Raw genomic sequence first — 26,690 nt, 5'->3', positions numbered from 1 at the left:
ATAAAGTATAACTGTCCAGTTCATCAAGAACTTGTAGGTATGTATATCTCATAAAGTCATTTCTCAGTTTCTTGCTGTGAAAATATTCTCCCTTGCCTAGTGAGACACATTGTTGAGAAGACTCCACCTCACGGATTCATCCTAACTAGTGTATTTTATTAATAATTAGAGCTTTTTAAAAGCATATGTTCTGTATTTGAGTATTATTATCTTTAGTTCTTTGCTGAGGGAAGGCTTAAATTTGCCATTTTGGAAGAATATTACTGTCATGTGTTCACAGGCTACACAAAACATTCAGAAGGCAGTGTAAATGCCTCTCTAGCCATTAGTTAGGACCCAATGGGTATTGCATTTGTATCTGTGGTCTTATATACTTAGAAACAATTACTGCATGTGCTTTTCAGACTCCCACCAGTACCTGAGGGACTTTAACTGATTTGGTATATGCATTCTCCCCTAGCTTAGACATTGTGTTCATTATGCTCTCTGCTGGGATAAAAACCTCTCTGTAGATCTAAAAAGCAGAAGTGGAGATAGCTCTTCAAATAATATAATCATACATAGATAATTTTACCAGGTGCAATCGGGTGTTTTAGCTGAACTTTGGGTTTTCTTCGTATGCCGAAAGGCTTTGGGAATTTTAATTCTTCAAGATCCTTGGATTTATTCATATATATTTAATTGATCATAGAGATATTTTGCCCATATCAATTCTTTGTTTTATAGTGTTAAGCATCTTTCCTTTTGCTCTTCCTCCTTCACATCCTCTTACCTCAAGGTGCTTCAGGGCCTCACAAGGCTCACACTTGCAAGGCATGATCTCTAAGTCCTGCCAGCTCTGTAGTGCAACCACTTGAGAGAAGCAAAGGAGTAGGGATCATTAGAAGTTCTTATATCATTTTAATTTTTTCCTCATAATTCCACAAGCCATCTCAACTGCAAGCAGGTCATAGGAAGCATGATAATGTAATTCAGTCAATTAAGCTTTTAGACATGGAATAAGAATGACACAAGGAGGCAAATAGACATGTCCAGCATGATTTACCTTTCTTCCCCTCGATATTTTCCCTGAAATTCTAAATACACACAGTCATTGAGTTTTTTCCTGATTTGGTATATCTGAAATGTATTACAAGTATAATAAGGAACTATCCAAATGTCCTACAGTTATTAACTCTAGTAACTAAATATATATGTCCTTTTGATGCTATTCATACATTCCAGGTATCTGGAAGTACAGGCTCTTTACAGTCATTGTGAATTGATGTTTTAATTATAAACTTTAGGAAAAAATAGCAAAATAGCTTGAATATGAAGGTTACTCTGTATAGGATACTGTATATGAATAGTATAGCAGGAATTAAATCGCTGAAATATCTTTGTCACAATAAAGAAGAAATGTAAACATTAAGACATTCTAGTTTTCTCTTATAGCTCTTTCATAGTCTATGCATAATTTCCTCAGATCAAAAGTAGTTTGATCTTTTGATTTTCAATATTTGCTTTTTGTTTTGGGGGGTTTCCAAAGGATTGTTCCTGGATTTTAAGGTCCAGCAATACTAGGTGAGTTATGAGGTCCTGATGATTTGCTTTCAGATGATGTGGTCCCAGCAATGCTCTAACCCTTAAAGCAATATCACAAATCTGGTAGTTTGACTTTTACATTGCAGTTAACTTATATGAAGTAATTGGGAGCAGAGAGGTAGTAGCATAAAGAGAGAAGTCTACTGATTTCCTCCCTACCCTGAGAGGGAAGTGTCAGATTGATTCAGGATTAATACATTTTTTCCAAGAATGCTGTTGTCCTTCACTCCACTTGACAATCTTTAGATTGTGCTTAAGTTCCACTTGTTTTAAACACATGGGAATTAATTCCCGTCACTAAAATTCTTGGTCATGGAATGAAGGCTGGAATATGTACTCACTTTTTTTAGAAATAGTTATAATCCATTGCCAAGGTTGTTCTTTATAGGTCTGTTGCTTTCTTTTGTGGAAAGGAACTTCAGGAAGAGATGGACAGTGAGATAAAACCATTTTATGTAGAGATCATGAAGAAGAAAAGAGAGAGTAAAGTGTTCCAGAGAGAGCATAGGCTTCTTCAGAAAACAGAGAGCCTAGAGTAACCCATAAAAAAATAGAGAGTCACACAGTTCAAATTGAATTGAGGATGATCTCCAGCATGGAGAAGCATGTTACTTGCCTTCGCAAAGTTAGTTTTATAGAATTTTCTCTCAAATTGCCCCCATCTGGGGATTAATGTGACTAAAAATATGTTGCCAGTATATGGTCCAGAGGAACAGCTTTGAACTTTTGTTAGCCCTATTTGTTCTTGTGACAGCCTTTTGTTCCTAGTGGTGATTCTTTTTTGTAAAGAGGGTTCATCACTGTATGGGCAGGTGTTGATAACAGGGCAGAATTGAGCTCAGATCCTGTGTCTACAAAGTGGGTGTGAGTTTCATAATTACTATCAGTATCAGGGCTAGTATAAAATAATCTATTCTAATCCTATCATTTTTTATTACTTCTTTTAAACTCATTGAGAGCCCTTTACCTAACTGCCTGCTTCATTTCTACTAATCTTGATTTATCTTTGTAAATATCAATGTAGACTGAGATAATATATTACAGTAAATGTGCATACTTGTTTCACTTGATATCTATTAATGTGTGGTTATTTTGGTTTTATCAACAATAAAATTTCATAAAATAAAATAATTAAATTATAAGCCAAGATTTATACATTAGATATCAAATGTTTTGATGGCTCAGTATGATCCCTTTCACTGCTATACCCAAAGTAATTTATAGTTTCTTATTCTTTTAGACTATTAAACAATCAGTAAACAGTCAAGGAAACAGAAGAAATTTGTACTGCTTTGAGAAACACTTCAATTTTCATAACTCTACCATAAGAAGAATGATGAATATATTACTCAAATAATAAATGTAGTGGAAACACTTTCAACTCCTTCGTCTGCTGTTACCTTTATAGTTTAAAATGTAAGTTAAAGCAAGATGTTCAACCTGTAAGCCACATTTACTTCAAAGTAATAAATACCACTGATCTGGAACATTATAAATTCAGTATCATTGTAGGACTGATGAAAGGAGACAAAAAGAATTTCTGCTTAAATCTGTGCTGTATTAGTAACTAAAGTAAATGTAACTGACATCTTAGTCACTATTTTTCTTCTTCATTAAAAAAAACTGAGGTGACATTGGTTAGTAACATTGAAGAAGTTTCAAGTGTACAGATTTATGCTACCGCATCTGTGTATGTTACTTTATGATCACCACCAAAGGTCTAGTATTCATCTATCACCACACAATTGATCCCCTTTATCCATTTTATCATCTTCCATCTGCCTTCCCTCTGGTAACAAGACCTTAAGGGGATTATGCTAAGTGAAATAAATCACATAAAGAAAGAAAAATATGTGATATTTTCACTCATGAGGGTGATAAAGATAAAGGAATTGAACAAAAACTTTGGGATTTTTCTTTTGTTTTTTAATGCAATATAAGATATTAGAATTGTGAATGTTTAGGGAATAATACAAATATCTTCCTAGAAAAATCCATTAGAGAAGAAGGCATATACTTGATCTTAATTCTTGCTTACTCATAGTTCAAGGTAGAAATAGGAAAACGATGACAATTTTCATTGTATCTACCTGGAAGTAAATATGAACCTCTGATATAAGATTTAAATAATGAATAAAGTATGTATTTTAGGAGAATAATTAAGTCCTGTTCCTAATAAATGGCATGTAAAGATACATAACCCAGTAGTGGAAAAGCAGGCATTTTGAATTTGTGATAATACCAATTACTCTTATTATTGAATTCTTTTATCTTCAGAGGATCAATTAGGCCATAGAGACACAGAAAGAAAAATAATCATTCTCAATTTTTAGACATTCTCAGTAATCATACCTCTTTGTAAGACTAATAAAAGAAAAATATTGCAGCTAAAATTCTTAGCATTTTTCCTAAAGAAAAAAGAGTTATCAAGTTCAAAAAGCCAACTATTTGTATTCTGAAGTGCTGCATACAATTCAAATAAAGTTAAATTTCTAGAAGTAAAAGTAAATTAAAACTATTCTTTAAAATTATTTTAGTTTGATATTTATCACATTTCATTTAATATTTTTAAATAATAATTGACTACTTAATATCAACCAAAGGTCTAATATTTTATTTTCTTAAAAATGCTAGAATATCTACCAAATATTGTCAGGGATGTGAACCAATTAAGTTTATATGTGCATACCTTTTTCTTTTAGCAATCAAAGTGGGTATTCAGATGGCAAGATTGAAATATAGACTAACAGACAGAACTTTCTTCATCATTAGCGGAGTTGCATTGTCCTAGCAATCCACAACTGAGCAATGCCTGCATTTTGTGTAGTTCTGTGAAAACTTAATTTAATTTACATCTTGTTTGGAAACCTATTAGATAGTCTAAGGCACATACTGATTTTAATTGATGAATAGTTGAATTATAGTTAAATTTCATGCCTTTGAAATGTGAGGTAAATTTCAGTGTAAATAATTCGCTTTCTAAATAATTTTATTTTAAATGTGTACTAATTTCACTTTAAAATGAAGTAGATGGGGAGGCAGGCAAAGCGATAATATAGGGAGTATGTCACTTACCTTAGATGTGTCTCTCCTATTTTTGATCCCTGGCAGCATATATGGCCCTCAGAATAAAGCCAGCAGTAATATCTGAGTGCAGAGGCATGAGAAAGGCCTGAGCACTATTGAGTGTGGCAAAAGAACCAAATAATGAAATAAAAAATGGCGTAACAATGGAGTTGGATAGTGGGTAAGACTTTACACGCAACTGATCTGGATTTGATCCTAGGCACCAGAAATCATCTCACAAACCTGCCAGAAGTGATCCGAGTGCAGAGGCAGGAGTCAGTCCTAAACACAGCTGGACATCATCCAGAAATCAAAAATAAATAAATAAATAACACAAAGTAATGTTTTGTTCTACTAAATAATAATTTCTCATGAGGAGTATTACATGCTCTTTGTGATTATAATCATTTGTTACTCCATAGTTAGGAATATTATTCCATAGACCCTAGAACAATCAAGATTTCTCAGTTAATAAAAAGCTAATCTATCAGGTATAATCATCATTTAATAAGGAACTATAATTTAAAATCTGTGAAGATTCTTCTGTCCTCAACAGAAACTATACAATTTTTTTTGTACAGCAGAAATATTTGAGTATCACTAACTCTGTCAGGTTGTAAGAGCTGAGAGTCAGACAGTTTGTAGAGTTTTCTTTTATTTTTGTAGGTATAATATCGAATTAAAATATTGCAAGTTTTAATATTTATATTTATCTATAAATATATCTCAATGTGATACTAATGGAATCTATGTTCTTCAAAATTACAAGACACACTCCAACATTTTTCTCTTAGTTGTAATAGGTGATGGTGCTGAAAGATAATGCTTTGGGGAATTAAATGTCTTGAATTGTGTATTTTATGGTATTTGTTTGTAATTTTTTAATCCATGTTTTTATAAGACACTTAGGGCATTCGTGAGTTGAATAAATTTGTTTCATTAAGGAGTCTATATCTGGAATAGTAATTTTAACTTGGAGTCATTTTCTCATTAACATAATACAAATGTACTCTTCTTTCTGACTAATTCTACCTGTCCAGTGAATTTGGTAAAACAGCATAAATATATAAATCTTCCAGTTCTCTATGGTATTAATGTAGCATATCCTTTGATTTATTATTTCTGTGGAAAGAGGAGACTCTAAGAATGTTATCTTAGTTATTTTCACCATAATAAAGCATGTATGTAAGAATGTTTTCAGTTGGTACATGTCTCCTTTTATCACTTGAAATATGAATGTTATGAATTCCAAATTTCCTGCCATTATAAGGGCTATGATGTACAGTCATTGAAAGATTTTAAAATGTGCTGCTTTTTGGAGTCAGAGGCAGCTCAATGGGATTATCAAAAACTTTGCATGCAGAAGACCTAAGTTTGATTCACATAGTCCCCTGAGCATTGCTGGGTATGACCCTTGAACCTGGAAGTATATCCTGATCACCTCCAATATGGCCACAAAAATGCTAATTGATTCTCTTCAGTTTATTTCTATACCACTTACATATATTTGAAGAAAATCAGCAAATACTGAAATGATGTTAGTGAAATTGAGCTCAGTATGATCTTGCTCTTATAGACAGTTCTACAAAAGCAAGTACACTTCTGGTTATAAGAGATGGGAGTACATATTCATACATTTATAATGAGTTTAAATTAGGGGACCAAAAAAATTAGAACATAATTGCTCTGACATCTGGGGAAATATAAGAGGATACTACAATATCATATGTGTACTTTCTAGATTTTAGAATACTAGTTTCTTTCCAACACTACCATATCTCATATAAAATTTGCATGGTTGCAAATTTGATTGTTATTATAAATCAACAATTTAAAGAATTACTCTTTGCATTTGGTTTTCATCTAACTGTAATTACAGTGTTTTAACATAATAGAGTTTTAACACCATCATAGAAAATCCCTAGATTTAAGTTCCAAATGTAGTTAAAAACTTGGAATTTGATTTTGTCTGCCATTGTTCATAAAACAATTATCTATAGTTTTTAAGAATTTAATATTTGTCAATGTCACAAAGGAGGTTTATAGGGTTGTTATAACAAAAGGCAGAAAGTCAATATGACTTAAAGTCAAAGATACTTATTCTATCATAGTACTGGAATCAAAAAGTCAAAAAACCAAGGTATTTTTAGGACATGATCCCTTCAAAACATATAGGGAAAAGCTTCATTGCCTTTTGTTATGTTTTGGTGGTTCGGGGGAGATTTTTAGTATTCTTTGGCTTACAGCTGCATAAATTCATAGTCTGCTTTCATTTACTACATGGCATTAATCATTTACATGCCCTAATGCATAGTGGTCATACAGAAACTAGAATCCAACCCTGCTACAGTCTCACTTCCTACTGATATAACTAATTCTATGTCTAATGACCCTACATTCAAAACAACTTATGTCTGGTCTATTAAAGATTATGAATTAAACATATCTTTTCTTGGGTTACACATTTACATCACTAGATTTCTGTCTAGCTACAACTATTTCTCCATACATCTTGCTTTCAGGTAAACCCAAGTGATAATTTAGTTAATAGTTATTCCTTTACAAGCCTGACATTCTTATTCCTGAAGACAGGGAAACAAAGGAAACACATATTCCATCTTAGGTAATGCAAAATCAGTGAAAGTTGTGAATACTACTCTAAGTAACATGTTTGTTTGTTTCATGACAGAATAATTCATTACAAATAATGGGTCAATTTAACCCACTTTTACTTTTTATTTTACTTATACGTTGCAATTTGGAAAATTGTTTAAATAACATTTTATACTTATATTATTCACACCTCTAATCCTACCCACCATAATCCCATCTCCACCTGTGACTTTAGGTTCCCTCCCCTCACATACGTTCTTGACTCCTTTCCAGACACATATTAAAGTCTAAGCATTACAATTTATGTCCCATACTTACAGTTGTGTTGAGTCTAGTGGTTTAACTATATACAGATATCTTACCTCTATATTACAAAGGAGACCAAGGCCTGTGACCCTTACTCTCCTGTGTTGTTTCAGGTCTCCCCTTAGTGATCACCTTCTCCATCTATTTCCTTCTTTGACTATTTTGCTTCTAAAATGTAAAGCCAACGGTTTGCCCAGATAAATCATCCTAGTTCCTAGACAAGGTAGTATATAATCCACACAATAGTGAGAACGTTGAGTATTTGTCCTAATCCTCTGACTTCTCAAAAAAAGTCCTCCAGTTTTATCCATCTTGCAGCAAGCTGTGTAATTTTATCATTTCCTGTGGTTGCATAGCATTGCATTGTGTATAGATACCAGAACTTCATTATCTACTTTCCTGAGATTGAACAACTGGATGTAGTACTAAGTGCTAAAAAAAAAAAATAGATGTACATAAAATATTTTGTATCTTAGAGAAATCACCATATTTTTTTCTATAGAGGCAGAATCAGACTAAATTTCCACTAGCAATGCATGAAAGTTTATTTTCACCATCTACCTACCAGCATTGCACAGCAGGTAGGGAGTTTACCTTGCATGAAGCTGACCTGGGTTTGATTCCTCCATCCCTCTCTGAGAGCCCAGCAAGCTACCGAGTATCCTGCCCGCACGGCAGAGCCTGGCAAGCTACCCATGGCATATTCGATATACAAAAACAGTAACAACAAGTCACACAATGGAGATGCTACTGGTGCCTACTTGAGCAAATCAATGAACAATGGGATGACAGTGCTTCACAGTGCTTCACCCACCAGCATAAATTGTTGTGTGTGCATGTGGTGCCTGAGCGCATGAGAACAGAACATGGAGTACTTATCTTCTAAACAACATGTATCTCCCCTTCTTCGGTGTAGACTTTCATACTTTAACACTGGGATATGTACTGGGGATCACTATCAACTCTAAACAAGCTTATGTTCTCTATCGAGTGCTCTCTGTCTCTCTCTGTCTCTCTATCTATCTCTGTCTCTCTCTGTCTCTCTGTGTCTCTCTCTCTTTCCCCTAATCCCTTCCTCAAAATTTCCGAATAAAATGTGTTTTTATTTTAGAAAAAATAAGAAATGTAAGTGGCAAATTGACATGAAAAAATGTTTTATATCACTAATCATCAGGAAATGAAAATCAAAACAACAATAAACTATCACCTTACACCAGAGATCCTGGCACTCAGTGTGCCAATGATGCAGGGAAAAATGGAAACTCATTTACTGCTGGTGGGAATATCAACTGATATATCAAAAGATCATATGACATTCCTCAAAAATCTTGGAACTGAACTTCCGTAGGACTAAGGAATTATATTTTTGAGCATACACCCCAAGGGTCCCAAACACAACAACGAAAAGACAGCTGCACTGATGTGTTCTTTGCGTAACTATTCACAACAGCCAACTCTGAAACATTCCGGGTTCCCCAAAACAGATGACTTAATAAAAAGTTATGGTACATATATACAATGCAATACTATTGGTTGTAAGAAAAGGTGAGGTCATGCAACTTGCTGATATATCAATGGGTCTTATCATGCTGAGTGTAATGACTCAAAAGGAAGACAGACACAAAATGATCTCACTGTAATGAGGGATACAAAAAAAATGTGGTAGTAGGATAACTAATCCCCAAAGGCAATAAAAATGAAGAATAGGAGAACTGGTCCTTATTAGAAAGTTGCCAATGGGGGTGAGAGGCTAGGTTAAGAAAGAGACCACTAGGACATGATAGAGTAGTGTGGTCCTCTGGGTGAGTACTGTGTGCTAGTTGGAGGTAAAGTGATATGCATTATGCTCTATCAGTTACTGTATTGTAAACCACAGTGCCTGAAAGGAACAAAATTTTAAAAAATGAGAAAAGAACCTGCCAGAAAGCTAGGCTGCAGGGCATGAGGGAAACTGGTGACGTTGGTGGAGGGAAAGGGACTCTAGTGAAGGGATTGATGGTGGAACACTGTATGCCTGAAACCCAATTAGGAATAAATAATCCATGCTATTTAAATTGATTTAATTAAGATAAATAACAAAAGAGATTCTCTTTACTGAATTCACATTCACACAGAATATTCTCTAACAAAATCTTGTTTTGTTTGCTTTTGTGCTTTCTTTTCCTAATTTGATTTATGTCATATTAACTGTATTTTTTTTTCCCCGGATACTCTCTAGTCAATAAAAACATGTCTGCTAGACATTCTACCAGACTATCAACTAAGCCAGAGCCCCACGCCGGCTGATGACGAGAAATAACCATCTCTTTTGGTTTGTTTTCCCTTTGTCAGGCAGCGTGGTGATTACTAAACAGGCGTGATCTCGGTGGCGTGGGACGAGGGGGGAAAAAAATAGAAAAGATATGTAACAAACAGCGGGACTTAATATCTCTACATTCTCAGCAATGGAGAGCCATCAAATGCTTTCTTGACAGTGGGACTGTCTTCTCTTTTTTGGGGGGAAACCCTAGCAACAATAGTGAGTTATGTGTTGAAACATGGACTGTAATCAAGATAAAGCGTAAACGAAGTGAAACTTATCACTTACAAGGGCGGGGACTGGGGGGACGGGAGGTATACTGGGGTGGTTGGTGATGGAATATGGGCACGGGTGAAGGGAAGGGTGTTTGAGTACTGTATAACTGACATAATCCTGAGAATTTTGTAACCCTCCACATGGTGATTCAATAAAATTTAAATTAAAAAAACAAACAAACATGTCTGCTAGTGGTGTCTGTCTTTCAAGTAGGTAAGTAAGAAGAGATCTATGCTCCCGTCTTGTAGGGGGAAGGGTCTTGCAGTATGCTCAGAGGTGATTCCCAGTGTTTCTTGAACTGGATTGGTAGTTCTGATGACTGGGTGCTTGAACAGCCAGTGATGCAGGGTAAATTAGATCACCTAGCATTGTTTGGAGGATCTATGCAATGGCAGGGCTTGAGCTGGTAGTTATACGTATGACAGTCATGCACTTAACCTCATCAGACTTTTTCTTCTTCATAACACATTTCTTTTGTAAGCAAGTTCATTAAGCACCATGATTTTAATTGTTGCGTACACATTGATGTTTTCTATTTAATTTTATTTATCCCATCTGTCACCTCTCAATTCTAGACATATAGTTCCAACCTCTATCTTCAAGTTCAACATTATATATAAACTCAAAATATTTATTTATTTGTTTTTGAGCCATACCCAGTCTTGCTCAGGGCTTACTACCAACTCTATGCTTAGGTGGCTCCAGGGTCATACGGGATGCAGGAAAACAAATTCAAGTAGACTTCATGCAAGGCAAGCACTCTTCCCACTGTACTATCACTCCAGCTCCAAATTCAAAATATTTAAATCAGTTTCTTTTTTATGCTCATAAACGTTTATCACCCATTTTCTAGTTCAGGAGCCTTCAAATAATATTTTATACATCTTCCTGACTATTCATCCCTACCAACCTATGCAATTTATCATGAAGTAACATAAATTAAGTTTAAAAATGATTTTTATATCTTCTCTTTACTATCTGTACTCTGTCAAATATCTTTATTAATAAATGATTTTGGTAAATTTCTAACAGGCTTTCTTTTCTTTTATATAAATTTTTATTCAAATTTCTATTGTAGAGCAGCTAAATTCTCTATCATATGAATATATATTTTAAAAATTCTTACTAGATGATATTAATGTATCTTAAGATGCCTTAAATACCACTTATAATACAATTTTATTTTTATCATTTAGAACATTGTTTGTATTATGTGTAAAGAAAGACAGTATTTTTTTCTTCTATGGTTCCTAGAGAGCAATAATACTATAAAATTTGAAATAATTTTTTGTGTGCTTTGATGTGGCAACATCAAATTATTGCCAACATGTTTAGACAGTTAATAATGTTATTGGATTACAGATTGTTTATCTCTTATATTGTAGCATCAGTAGTGCTCTAAGGTGGTATGCTGCTTTATAACATTTTTGTGAAATTTTTGTGATAGTCATGCCAATAATTCAATAGGCATGATAAGAACTAAAGAATCTTTGTTGATTAAACTATCAGTGCTCATAAATGACACAGGAAATATAATCTACATTGAGTTCCTTCATTTGCAATTTTAGTGAAAGTTAAATTTAGTAAATTTAGTAAATTTTAGTAAAAGTGTGAGACTAAAATGTAAATATTTAAAAACTATTAGCTTTTCAAGTGCCAGTACATAATTGAATTATGTACTAGTTCATCCACTGTGAAAAATGGCAGGACTGGAGCGATAACACAGTGGTTGGGCATTCGCCTTTCATGCAGCCGACCCAAGTTCGATTCCTCTGCCCCTCTCAGAGACCCCGGCAAGCTACCGAGCATATCGATCCCGCGTGGCAGAGCCTGGCAAGCTACCCATGCGTATTGGATATGCCAAAAACAGTAACAATAAGTCTCTCAATGAGAGACATTACTGGTGCCCGCTCGAACAATACTAAAGTATAGTATATACATATATATGCATATATACATAGACATACATATACATATATATCCTCTATGACACAGATTTTTCCACTACCAGATGTAGTAAAAGAAAATTGTTGTATATTCTTTAAAAAGACATATAATAATAGTTCCAGATTGTCTACTGTCTAAATGTTCAAATTTCTATTCACCTTAAATGAATTTGGGGAGGTTAGGGTCACAGCAGTGATGCTCAGGGATATTCCTGGTTTTGTGTTCAGGAATCACTCTTGGTAGTGTTCTGAAAACCATAGGTGGTGCCAGAGATCCAATCAGGGCTGGCTGCATGCAAGACAAATGTGTCCTCCCCTGTACAGTATCATCTCTCTGCCCCTATAAATGGATTTTTTTTAAAGTTGTGGTATTGATGCAATGGACTGCTACTTAGTAATAAAACTAATACAAAGAGATTACAGTTATATTAACATTATAATAGGTTACTTAAATACTATCTCAGTGAAATATATAAATTTTATCAGCACTTATGCTTTTTCATTTGACCTAAATTAAAAAAAATGGGTAAACTGTTAAATCATCTCAGAGTTAGAATAATTACTCCCACAGGGATAGCAACTAATAACAACAAAGGGGCTCTCTAGGGTACTTACTCACATTCCATCTGTGAACATTAAATTTCATGGTTTGTGTAAATTTTAGCATGCTTTATTGTACTTTAATTAAATACTTTAATTGAACTTTAAAAAAGGACCAAAGAGTAAGAGCTTTAAAGTGTCATCTAGTTTAGACCCTAGGAAAAACATATGGAATATTCTAAGAAAATAAACTAAAATATTTATTTTCCACAAACTCAAAATTTTCTACTTTTTGTTATCTCCCCCAAGAGCCCAAAAACTATTTGGAAAAGGCATCTGCACTCTTATGTTCATTACAGCACTATTCACAGTAGCCAAAATCTGGAAACAACCCAAGTAATCAAGAACAGATGACTGGATAAAGAAACTAGGGCATATATACTCAAAGGAATACTACTGAGCCAATAAAAAAAATAATAAAATTTGCTAATAAGTATGGAACTGAAGAGTATCAGGCTGAGTGAAGTTACTCAGGACAGTGACAGACACAGAATGATGGTCTCCTATGTGGGATCTAAAGAAACAGAGTAAAGAAATAAAAAAATACACAGTAACAGAACCCTTTAAGTGTCCAGAGAACTGAGCTTAGAGTGGTGGGGTAGTTGAGGAAGGAAACTGGGATCATTTGGGGGGAGGGAAATGGATTCTCAAGGAGATTGTGGTGCTGGACCCTACCAGTAGTAGCATTGTAAATCAAGGGCATTGTATTAAATAAAACAAAAATTTGAAAAAATAAGTATTTAGTTCTAGAGAAATTTTCCTCATATATTAGTGAGTAGATTACCAATAGCAGTTATAATAAAGGCCCAAAGAGTAAAAACTTTAAGGAAATAGAGCATTCGAGTCATTCTTAAGAAGGACCTGTTATTTTTGCAAGAGTATATTTTTGCAAAAATCTGAAGGAAAGTATCCAAATATTTTTTGCTACAAGAAAAAAAATTACCAAAGAAAGGAGGAGAAGGATGATTAATTTGGCAATTATAGTTCTCAGAGAAGAGCTAAGGATGTATTTTTTAAAATCAATTAAGCTGTGATAATAAGAACAAAAGATAAGACAAGTTGAAAACCAGTAAATAGTAGCCAGTATGTTAATAATAAAATACAAGTCTTAGAGAAATTTCAATCACTTTAGCACTGTAGCACTGTCGTCCCGTTGTTCATCAATTTGCTCGAGCAGGTACCAGTAACATCTCCATTGTGAGACTTGTAACTGTTTTTGGCATATCCAATACGCCACAGATAGCTTGCCAGGCTCTGCCATGCAGTGAGACACTCTTGGTAGCTTGCTAGGCTCTCCAAGAGGGACAGAGGAACCAAACCCGGGTTGGCTGCATGCAAGGCAAATGCCCTGCCTGCTGTGTTATCGCTCCAATCCCATCCTCCTTTGATAGTTGAAAGAATTCTAACATTTAAAATGTTTTATTAGCACAGCGGGTAGGGCATTTGCCTTGCACACGGCTGACCCGGGTTTGATTCCCAGCATCCCATATGGTCCCTTGAGCACCACCAGCATTAATTCCTGAGTGCAGAGCCAGGAGTAAATGCAACCCCTGTGGATCGCCAGGTGTGACCCAAAAAGCAAAATATATATATTTTTATTATATAAATATATGTATATAATATAAGTTATATAAATATATAAATTATATAATAAATATAAATTATATAAATTAAATATAAATTACATATATATATAAAATATATATTAAATGTATATATATTTTATTAGCAGAGGTTAACCAGGACCAAAGAGATAACTCAAAGGACTGGGTCGCATGTTAGTACGGAGGGGGCCCAGGTGCAATCCTCAGCACTTCATGGTTCTCTGAGCCCCCAGGTTCAGTCACCAGCAATCTATATGGTTCCCCTGGCCCTGCCAGGAGTGATCCCTAGATGCAGAGCACAGTTGGGTTTGGGCCCAAAACATAGTCATTTTCACATGTGAAGAGTCCCCGGGACCACCCCAGCACTCCACAGGCCCCTGGGTACCACCAGAAGTGACAAGCCCCACTCCTGCACACATCAGGAAGAGCCCTGGAGCATTTGCATGTGTTGCCCTAAACAAACAAAAAAGTCTTTTTAGAACTGGAGAGATAGTACAATGGGTAGGGCGTTTGTCTTGCACGAGGTCAACCAGGGTTCGATCCCCCCCGTATCCCATATGGCCCCCCGAGCTCCACCAGGAGTAATTCCTGGATGTAGAGCCAGAAGTGAGCCCGGAGCTTCACCAAAAAACTAAAATAAATAAGTATATAAATGAATAAAACCTCATTTTACCTGATCATAAACAACATTTAAGGCATCTGACTGTGCTTTCCAAAATAATTTCTTCCTAAATTGCCAGATTACTGCTGGTTCTACTTTTATCGTATCTAATTTGAAATTATGATCAAAGTACACAATTCCCAGACAAACTAATAGCGGCTATGCTGAGATAACAAAATGATCACTTCTCCCCTAATTTCTTTAACCACTAGAGCAAGAATAAGGATATCCACCAGGAAAAATACATAAAGTGAATACAGACTTAGTACAGAAAGGAGCACTCTTCCTCTACTCAGACACCAATAGGTGTTATTCCTGGAGTTTCAAAGGGAGAATGGGAGCATATTTACGTGCGGATTTCATGTGAGAAATCTTTAAGCCGTACTGTCACAGGGGGAAATTCAACGCGATTTCACTACTGAATATTTAAAAAAAGCCTTACAAGCAACATTTACTCCCATACATATATGGGTGTGTGTGGGGGGGGGCGAGGGTGGAGTGTATGAGTGTGTGGGTGTGAGTGTGTGGTGACAGAAATCAAACCTAGGATCTCAAATAGTCAGGACATGCGCTCTGTGGCTAACCCATCACCCAGTTCTAACATAGTGCATTTTTAAGTAATTATGCTGAATAAAAGAAGTCGAAATGGGAGGGCTGGAGAGATAGCACAGCGGGGAAGGTGTTTGCTTTGCTTGTGGCTGAGCCGTTTTCGGTTCCCAGCATCCTGTATGGTCCTCCAAACACTGCCAGGAGTAATTCCTGAGTGCAGAGCCAGGAGTAACCCCTGTGCATCGCCAGGTGTGACTCAAACAAAAAAAAAAGAAGTCGAAATAGGTTGGATAGTACAGGGTTCACACTCTTGCATGCAGTCATTGATCCTAGTTTGATTCCCAGCACCGCATATGGTCCCCCAAGCACATCCAGGAGTTATGTCTGAGCACTGAGCCAGGAAAGAGTAAATTCTGAGCACCCCTGGATGTGGCCAGAAGGAGGAGTAGGAGGAGGAGGAGGAGAAGGAAGAGGAAAAGGAGAAGAAAGAAGACTGATGAAGACTGATGTCTCATGAAGCAAAGATCCATAATATATTTCTTTGAATCTCAATACAATTCTAGACGATGCAAACTAATGTATAGTGACGGGAAACAGATCCTGGCTGCCTGGGGAGATCCGTGGTACCAGAAGGACCAGCCAGAGGCATTACCAGGATGCACTGTTTTTTGTGGGTTTGTTGGAGGGGGGTGTTGAGCACACCCAAATGGCCTGAGAGGCCTTGTCACAGCTCTGTGCTCCTGGTGGTCTTAGGACCAACCCAGAGCCCAGGGATCGAGCCTGGGCCTCCCAAATGCAAAGCCTGAGCACTGCGTGCTGAGTTTTCTCCAGCCCCGTGACCACCTCAACAGAGCTGACAAAGAGAGTGACAAGAGTCTGTTGGCCACTTGCGCGCACGAAATTTGTTCTGTCAAATGTTGCTTCAGGAACTGAATGTTATTTTTCCTAATATACCCTCAACAAATATTTTAACTGATGACTTCCTGATTGTACTCTGGAACATACTTGGAGATCGCCAGGGTTTTCTGTTTCCCTTCATGATTTTTTAAATCTTATTTAAATTATAGTTTGAATTAATGATAAAATTGGTGTAAAGTAGAGACAATGGTCATTGCACACATTTTAGAAATTTTCAATGGTATATGTGAAGAAAATAATGACTTCACAGAGCACTTAAATTGTTACTATAGCAAAAATCAAAAATTAAACCCAATAAAGTTAATTGCCATCCTTTAGTTTATGTTCTCTAAGATACATTAATAACAAAGTCTAAAGTAGAAATACATATATACATAATTATTTAACCTATATAATTTCCCTGGAATGGAGAGATAACACAAAGGGGAGGGCATTTACCTTGCACATAGCTGACCCGGGTTCAATTCCTCCATCCCTCTCAGAGAGCATGGCAAGCTAGCGAGAGTATCCTGCCCACACGGCAGAGCCTGACAAGCTATCTGTGACATATTCGGTATGACAAAAACTATAAGAACAAGTCGCACAATAGAGACATTATTGGTGCCCGCTCTAGCAAATCAATGAACAATGGGAAGACAGTGCTATGACAGATATAATTTTTCTAATTTTAAATTATATATAAATTTGTGTAGCTTCTACAGTGTTTAAAATTATAGATATTATAAAATAATATTAAATCCATTTTAATAATAAAATTCTGGGGCAATGGTGGAGGGAAGTAGATATTGGTTAAGGGTGTGGAGCTGGAAAGTTTTATGCAAAAAACTATATCATAAATAGTATTTCAACCCACACTATCTAATATAAAGTAAAATCTCATGTATGTTTGATAACTAAAGATTTTAGCAATTGCACTGTCTTCACTGTAGTCCCGTTGTTCATTGATTTGCTGGAGCAGGCACTAGTAACGTCTCCGTTGAGAGACTTGTTACTGTTTTGGGCATATCGAATACACCACGGGTAGCTTGCCAGGCTCTGCTGTGTGGACGGGATACTCTTGGTAGCTTGCTGGGTCCTCCAAGAGGATGGAGGAATTGAACCACGGTCAGCCACGTGCAAGGTAATCTCCCTATGTGCTGTACTATCGCTCTAGCCTGTTTAGTGAGGGGTTGCAAGGTGAACTTAAAGTCAACCTGCAGCAAACTATAAACTATTTTAGCAATTACAGTCTAATAAACAAGTCATGTATGTTTAAAATATACAAAATGAAAACTTAAATATATAATTAACTATGATTTGAGCTACAAATGCTCAAATAGCATAAATGATTCAATGCCTTTCACATTTGTGATATTATCACAAAATTAACAAGGAAAGCATAATACAGTCTGAGTGACTGACCTTCAGTAGTTCTAAAAGTAATAGACATTGAAGGCGTGTCCATTGTAAATACACTTTTGCTCATGATGTGTCTTAGTATGAAGTAAATAGTTATACAGAATAAATGAGTATTTTGAAAGAGATGAGTTAATAGCATTGAATTAAAATTTTAGAAATAAAATTGCACATTTATTAAGGCACAAATGATATCTCTGGTGAAGTTAGTATATAACTAAAGAACCAGAACCGTACCTATACCGAAGAGGGAAAGGTCAACCCTTATTTATCTACAGTCTTTAAACTACAGCTCTGTTGTATCATAGCTAGCTAGAACCACATTCTAGGTTCAAATCCTGTTATGATTATTTCCTTGTTTTATGCTTTAGGCCATTTCTTCAACCTCTTTGTACCACAATTTCTCCTCTCCCCTCCCCTCTCCTTCCCTCCCCTTCAATCCCCTCCCCTGAAACATTCCCTCCCCTCTCCTCCCCTTCCTTTCCCTCCCCTCCACATCCCTCCCTTCTTCTCACCATCCTTCTCCTCCCCTCCTTGTCTGTTTGCTTTTATTCTCTCTTCTCACATGCCCTCTCTTTTTCCTCCTCTCCCCTCCTTTCCCTTTCTTTTCCTCTTTCCCCTACCTTCCATCTTCTCTCTCTTTCCACTTCTCCTTCCATTGCCCATCCCTCCCCTCCTCACCCCTTATTTTCTCCCCCTTTCTCTCTACCCTCTTATAACCATTTCCCTGTTCTTTCCACCTCTACTTTCTACTCTCCTCCTCTCCTCTCCCCTCTCTTCTCTTCCTTTCTTCTCAATGTCATCTTACTATATCCACCACCAAAATGCCAAAAACCCTCCACCACAATGAGCAGTGGATTTTAAACAAGAAAAAGAGTTAACAGCAATATGAGTTCATCTCTTTTATATTTTCCCTCCCACCTCCCATTTATACATATTGATAATTATTCCATCTATATACTCTACAGATTTCCAGAAGTGTTCATACTGAGACTTCGCTGATAGTTTTAAACGAAATTCAATTATCAAATCTACAAATACTACAGTCTATATGTCTAGAAGATAAGGTTTCTCAAGTTACACATAAATATACATATAATAAATATAAAGCATCCACAGTCTCATCACCACAATTACAACAAAAATTAAAACCATACTTCATTAAAGATTCAATCCTAAAATGTTTCTTTTTTCATAAGAACATGGCTATTTTATATTTTATTTAAAAACGATTTCCTTGTTAGAATACAAATAATAATTTATCTTAGACTTTAAGTGGAATTAGTTATATACCAAATGCTTAATTTAGAAATAATTCAGAAAGTAAAATTAATTACTGAATGTTTACCCTTGTATGTATATTATAATCAACAAAATATTAAAAAATGAAATAACTCAGACTCTGTGAAAAATACGTTTACAGGAGGGGATGAGGTACACAGTGAGAGGAATAAAAAGAGGGGTTGGTTCAGATATCCGAGTATACCTCTGGTGATAGTTTGGTGTAGTATATATAAGATCAAGTTGTGAAACTGAATGTTCTAAATTACATAGAATTGTAGATCAATGGTAAATCAATCAAATTTTACTTTTAAAAGTTTATTTTGCAGGTGTATGATGATGTCCAGAGAGGATTTGTTTAGGTTGAAATTGAATGAAGTGGGAAGAGTAAAGCACTGAGGGAGACAGCTGAGTAGTATGCTAAATTAATGCCTCAGAAGATTGATCTGGTTCAAAACCAGAGGTGAATGGTATATAGGGTAATTTCAAAATACCAAGATATGTATGAGCCCTGGGAATCTGATAATATGGGGAAGCTTAATATATAACAAATTTTTTGAATAAAGTATAAACAAAATTTTATCTAGCTTTATGTGTGTGTGCAAAACTTTCCTGACATGCATTTCAAATGCTTATAAAAATATCATTACACTTGCTTCAATTCATCTCTACTTTTAGTCCATCTTATTTTTTCAATATTTCACTTAATTATTTTATCTAACATTGAAGACAAAACATCAAAAATGAAAGCTGAGTTTTTGAAATCATGTATTTTTGTTTGAATAAAGTATTTTGTTGAGCTGCTTCATTATAAAAGCATAGTTTTATTTACCAATATAGAGTAGCATTAATAGTTCAAATCTCAAATATATTTAGCAGCATAATAAAACAGAATAAGCACATCGTTTCAGTTCATACCATCAGAATTTATTTCATTTAATATTCCTTACCTCTTTTAATACGTTGAGCTCAGTTTAGGTGTAAGCCACATCTAACTGTCCTCTGAGATTACTCTGGCTTTTGTTGTGCTTAAGTATCACTCCTGGCATTGCTGAGGGAGCCATATGCGGTGCCAGGGATCAAACGAGTTATCTACATTCAAGACAAACAATCTTTGTACTGTCTCTCTTGCCAAATAAGCTCAATTTTTTTGACTTTTATCTCTTTCCAAAATTGAGATAAATCCACTAATTGCAATTAGTGGTCTACTGAAATGATAATTAAAGAAAAGTTGTATAATAACACTAAGCACAGTAACTAGTACGTTGAAAGATTATTAATGTCAGTCTTGCAGTGCTAGAGAAAGCATCTCTGAACATGAGTACAACTGAGTCAGTATTCACTTGCCAACATTTTTATAATTTCATCTACGTGACTGATAAAGTTTTTAGAGAAAGCATATGGGTTTAAAAGTTTACAAATTATTTAAAGTTAATTCAGTGAAGTGTCAATTTGAATTTTGTATATATACTTATTTTATGGAATCATGAAAGGTAGTATATTTGAAATAACTAATAAACATTGAACTCAAACATTAGATAACATTAATATCATTAAAGCCTAATTTATCCAAAACTTCTAGAATTCAAAGCCTTTAATTATGTTCATCACTGATACATCAAATCTGTTGTTTGGGGTAATATGATATCTAAACTGATATCTACTAATCAATTTGGCTAGTCTCAAGTGTAATTTTGCTGCACTCAAATTTATTAATATAATCATCATGTTTGGAAAAATAGTAATTTCTGTATTAAATGTTGATTATGTATATAAAATATATGTTTATGTATATAAACATGCATATTTATAAATGGCTTTCAGGACCACATCAGGCAGTGCTCATGGGCTATTCCTGAATTAGTGCTGAGAAGGGATATGCAGCAGTGCTCCGAGACTGTCAGCCTTGACAAGGATTTGAACTGAAATCAACGGAATAGTCAGTCCTAGTACTATCTCTCTGACCCAACAATAAGAATATTGAGTAGAGGGGCTGGAGTGATAGCACAGTGGGTAGGGGTTTGCCTTGCACTCAGCCAAACTGAGTTCGATTCCCAGCATCCCATATGGTCCCCTGAGCACCGCCAGGGGCGATTCCTGAGTGCAAAGCCAGGAGTAACCCTTGTGCACTGCCAGGTGTGACCCAAAAAGCAAAAAAAAAATAAAAGAATATTGAGTAGAGTCATCATTATCATCATCATCATCATCATCATCATCATCCAGTTGATCGTTGATTTTCTAGAGCAGTCTCAGTAATGTCTTCATTAAGTACTCCATTAAGTAGAGTTAGAAAAAAAAATCAGATAAGGATCACGAAATCCCGTTAATCATCAATTACTCAAGCGGGCTCAATAACTTCTTATTTCCTCCTTTCCTTGAGCTCTTAGAAGTCTATCTGAGCCCATTTTGTTGCATGTAGCTGTCCAGTTTTGCCAGCACAATTTGCATACAAATGGATCAACATGGAAAGTATCATGTTGAGTGAAATGAGTCAGAAAGAAAGAGACAGACATAGAAAGATTGCACTCATATGTGGAATATAATGTAACTGAGAAGTACAAGTTGGCAACAATGCAACTTCTGGCAGATATCTCTCTGGACTTAGTTACTAAAATACAGAAACCCAAAACCAAGAGGCCGCTAAGTGTGGTCACTCGACCTCATACCTCTTCATCCTCAGCAATGGAAAACAAATTATCTAATGCTTCCTTTTCAGCAGGTCTGACTTTAGGGGAGAGACTCTCCAAACAATAATAGTGAGTTTTGTTGAAATATTCTATGCAATCAAAGTGAAAGTAAAGTGAAATTTATTAGTAACACAGGCGGGGGGGGGCTAAGAGTGGGGGGGCTAGGGGCATGGGGGGGTTAGGGGTGTGGGGGTGCGGGGTGGAGCTATACTGGGATTCTTGGTGGTGGAATATGTGCACTGGTGAAGGGATGGGTATTCGAGCATTGTATAACTGAGATTTAAACCTGAAAACTTTGTAATTTTCCATATGGTGACTCAATAAAAAAATTAAAAAAAAAAAAGAAGTCTATCTGCACTCAGCCCTCCCAAGGATGTCTCACTGGGGGCTCTTTCAGGGTCAGGGGAATGAGATCCAGCTTGTTACTTGAATTAGCATATGAATACACCATAGGAAGCTTGCAAGGCTGTCCCATGTGGGCAGGAAACTCTCAGAAACTTGCCAGTTTCTCCCAAAGGGAGAAGTAGGCCGGCCACGTGCTTCTGAGAGCTTGCTTTTAAGTCTCTCTCTGGATGTTGGCCATTGATAGGATTACACACACCTGGGTTCCTCTGCTGGTACTTTCATGCACGAGGCCTGTCCGAACGTGTGGAGAGGGGCCTCTAGCATGGCTGTAGCTAGGTTCTGGTGGTCTTTGGCCGTCGGGAGCTCTGCTCGGGGTGGGGAGGGAAGCTGGAGCCCATCCCCTTCGAGGGGCCCCTTCGAGGGCAAGACAGCCAGGCATGTATGTAAAAGACTCTGAAAAAAATACAAATTCCTATTGTTATTTCCTTAAATTTAAAATTTTCACTGTCCCCTCTTATAATAAGTTTTCATTAAATTTTATGATATACATTTCTATTCTCCAGTTATAAACTATAGAAATGTAACATGCAGCATGATGGTAACAATTCATGTTGTGAAATAATAGCATACTTTCATCTCATATTTGAAAGTTAAATTTTTTTTAAAAATAATACTTTTTAATATATTTCATTGTAGGATAACATTGGTTTGCCCTTCCTCCCTGGCTGCGGGGAGCTTGTGTTTGTTGATTGCCCCCCAACCTGTTAATTACCTTTCTCTCCTATCAGACTCCAACTTAAAAATATTGTCTTTCTCTTCTCCTTACTGTACTTTGCATGGTTAGTTATTTCAGAGCAATTGATTTTTGTATGAATACAGGAAGACAGTTCAAAAGACTAGCCTGTGGCTTGGAAGTTGATTGACTCCAGGTAATATTACTTCCCAGACATCTGCTCTCTTGACTAGCCTCTGTAGCTCTTACAAAAGCAGGGTCCTGATGAGGGACTGAATGGACCCTTGGCAAGTGGTGAGCCAGCTACCCTGGCATCTAAACAGGCCTTGCCAAAGTGCCCTAATGCGTAACTGTAAGCTTGACCATGGACAAATTCTGTCATGATCCAAAAAGTATTAACTAGATTTGGACCCTGCTGGGGTTAGGAATGTTTGATCTTGCCTGAGCACTATAGTTTTGAGTCTGTGGTAAAATGTCCCCAGGAGTTATCCTACAAGCCTATAGGAGTCGATTACTGTGTCCATACAGAATGGTAAAAATTAGGAAGGAGAATTTAAAATGATAATTAAGTTGTAGTTCCAAGGAGAGGAGAAACATACCTTCAGGGTTGTTTTGCCCTTGTGGAATGCAGGTGATTGGGAAGTCTGGAAAAACATTTTTGATCACGCTTCTTGTGGGGAGGCATGGTTGGGGAGGCATGGTGAGAGGATAAAAAAGACCAGCTGCAGGGAGAAAGGGATGATGGATTGGTGGTTGGAGAAATGGATTGGTTGTTGTGTGGATTGTTGAATGAATTGATTGATGGATTGAAGAAAGAATTGCATCGTTAGAGAGAGATAGACACACAGAGAGAGAGGTAAAGAAGATTGGAGAGAGCTGGGGGGGGGGAGACAAGAGATTGAATAAGCATCAACTACTCAACAACCAGCTTGCCCCTCGTTCTTCCTTTGTGCATCCCAGGCAACAGCCCTCCCTGTTGGAAAAGCAACTTGAGAGTACTGAACGTGGGCGACGAGAAAGAGCCGCCAAAAGAGTCAGAGAACATCCTTTCACGTGTAATTCCCGAACACATGAAAGACTTACACAACCCTGTAGTGGGGGATTTTTCACAGCTTCTCTTGAAAGCTTGGGGATTTTTTTTACAATTCATGAACTTATTTACAAAGTTATTGATAGTTGAGTTTTTGGTGTATTATAAATGAGTGTTTATAAAATGGATTTTAATATTAATAGATTTAATATCTTCATACCAATAAAAGATTGTGCAATTATGTATGGAGTTACATGGTAGTAAAATATATTATTGTGGTAACTATTTCTCTCTAAATACACGTACATGTGCATGTAGATCAAATTATTTTGAACAACTGAAGCCTCTATAGTGCTATATCTTAACTATAGTTGGAAAAGTGAAATAAATAGCTACCAAGTACTATTTCTAAAACTACCCTTGAAATGGCTAAAATTATCCTTTATACTTACTACCATAATCCAATCAGGTATTACAAGAATAACATTTAAAGAAAGGTGACTGAGCTAGAAATTGCAGAAGTGGAGTCTAAAAGAAAATGCACACATATGCCCTTATCCAGTCACTGGAAGTGTCTCCATATAAATCACTGCTAGAGATTGTTAAAAAGCAGAAGTTGGCATTTAATTGATTGGGCACTTGCCTATGCAGTGAATTGGTTGATCTTCCTTTAGCTATACTTGAGTAGATATCTATATTTATAACTATATCTATGTCTATATCTGTCACTTCTATGACATTTATATTTACATATCTATATCTATTTATAACTTTCTGTGCAATGATAAAACTGGAGTACAGTGGTTCACACATCCTCTGTGAATGCTTACTAACAAGGCTGTGGAGGACATTTAATAAACGAAGTTCATGAGGAAATTGATAACTTAAAAATAAAATAATACTCCTTGGAATTTAGTGCTAATTTAATTTCAGCCCTAGGTATGAAAAGGTAATTGGTTTGGTGAAATGTCAGAATGTCCTGAAGAATCTCCTTTTTTGATAATGTTGAGATTTAACTTTCTAAAATTTATAATTTGCAACTTACCTTAAGAATAAATGCTATCTGCACCTTTAGAAGACACTTACTGAAGAAGAAATAAAGTTCTAAATAACAGCATTATTAAAGCAAATAATAAGAAAATAGTTAAGAAATAAGTAAGAAAATTCTAAAATTACTAAGAATAGCATAATTAAGAAAGACATTAGAAAATCTAAAAACTGCCTAAAGACTTTGGAGGATTAATCAAGTTTGTAAACTTGGAATAAGGCCGGCATGTTGATGAAGGGATGCATATGTGTGATCTTGTATTTTGAAACTTTGCTATGAAAGAGGGGAGAAATCTGGTAATTTGTGAAATATATGAAATTCCATAGGAAAATGCTGCTATCTTTTTTGCCTGAGGAACCAAATTAAGGGACACATGACTGTAATGACTACTGCAAAGAGGGTTAGTCCTGGGAAAAAAATGGGATAAAAAAGAAAAAGAAAAAAAGCTAAAATTATCTGTGTGAATTCTCCTTGTTTCTGTTTACTATAATGATGTTATTCATGAATAAATATTTTTATGATAGTGGTTTAGAGAAAAGAATGTAAACCTGAATATAAGTAATACACAAATTTCCATTTTAAATATCACTGTACTACTTGCCTGCAGAAACAAAATCATGAACACTCTTCAGTGGAATATTAACATTTTCAAATCCTGTAAAACATAGTATAACAATAAGAATATTAATTGAGATTAATCAGAAAAAGAATATTCACATAAAACAGTATGTTCTAGATAGAACTTATCAATATTTAGAGATTAGTTAAAGCCATCCTCAGTTAAGAAAATAAATTAAATTACACTAGATAATACACAAGAAATTTCAGTAAGAGAACAAATTAAAATTAAATAAATATACCTTAGAATTAAAAAAAAACATTTAAAATCGAAATAGAAACCAAATAATATTACCAGCATAATGATAATGATAAAAAAAAACCCTTAAATATAGAACAACATACAGACACAATTGGACAAAACATGGAAAATTACATGCAGAGCCTGAAGAATAAAGTGAAGGGAATTTGTCTATGTGTAATTAAGTCCCAAAAGAAAGAAAAATGAAGAAAAATAAGTCTGTAAAATTATAGTTGAAGACTCCTTAAATTTGAAAACTATGAAACTTTGGAAGTTCTGAAAATCTCACTGAGATTTGGGTGACAACAATATGCCTAGAAAAAATTTTCTTCCAACTGTTGAAAACAATAAGAACAATATGGCAAGGAAAATTTTATTCCAACTGTTGAAAACCAAATATAAAAATTAAAACTTGAGATCACCAAGGAATTGGAAATTACAGTAAGGGAAAATATTTGAAAATAGTATAGGCTTTCAAGAGAACATTGTATTAGCTAGAAGACTATGAAGTAACATCTTTACAAAAGTAAAAGTAAGAGATGCTGACTGAAAGTAGACTATAGACTAAACATGATGGACACTTAATACCTCTACTGCAAACCACAACACCCAAAAGAAGATAGAGAGCAAAACGGAATGCCCTGCCAGAGAGGTGGGGTGGGGTAGGGGGTGGACAGGGTGGGGGTGGTGGAAGGGATGCTGGGACTGTTGATGGTAGGAAATGGGCACTGGTGGGGGGATGGGCACTTGACCATTGTATAACTGAAATGCAAGCAGGAAAGTTTGTAAGTCTGTAACTGTACCTCACTGTGATTTCATTAATTAAAAAAAAGTAACAAAAAGCAACAAAAGTAGAAATAATGCTCTATTTTAAATCTATTATTTGTGTC

At 35.6% G+C, this 26,690-nt stretch overlaps 1 long non-coding RNA gene across 1 annotated transcript in view; it reads left to right on the top strand.

The window, feature by feature from the left end:
* Positions 1–3,106, top strand: part of LOC129401917 (uncharacterized) — a 46,333-nt gene extending 43,227 nt beyond the window's left edge. The window contains exon 4 of the long non-coding RNA XR_008628435.1: positions 2,825–3,106. This is a non-coding gene — a long non-coding RNA (uncharacterized LOC129401917). The remainder of the gene's footprint in view (positions 1–2,824) is intronic.
* The last annotated feature ends 23,584 nt before the right edge of the window (positions 3,107–26,690 follow it).

The sequence above is a fragment of the Sorex araneus genome, chromosome 2 (assembly GCF_027595985.1).
Source record: "Sorex araneus isolate mSorAra2 chromosome 2, mSorAra2.pri, whole genome shotgun sequence".
Classification (NCBI taxonomy): domain Eukaryota; kingdom Metazoa; phylum Chordata; class Mammalia; order Eulipotyphla; family Soricidae; genus Sorex; species Sorex araneus.
The sequence above is the reverse complement of the archived record's forward strand: the minus strand, read 5'-3'. Positions and strand labels throughout refer to the sequence as shown.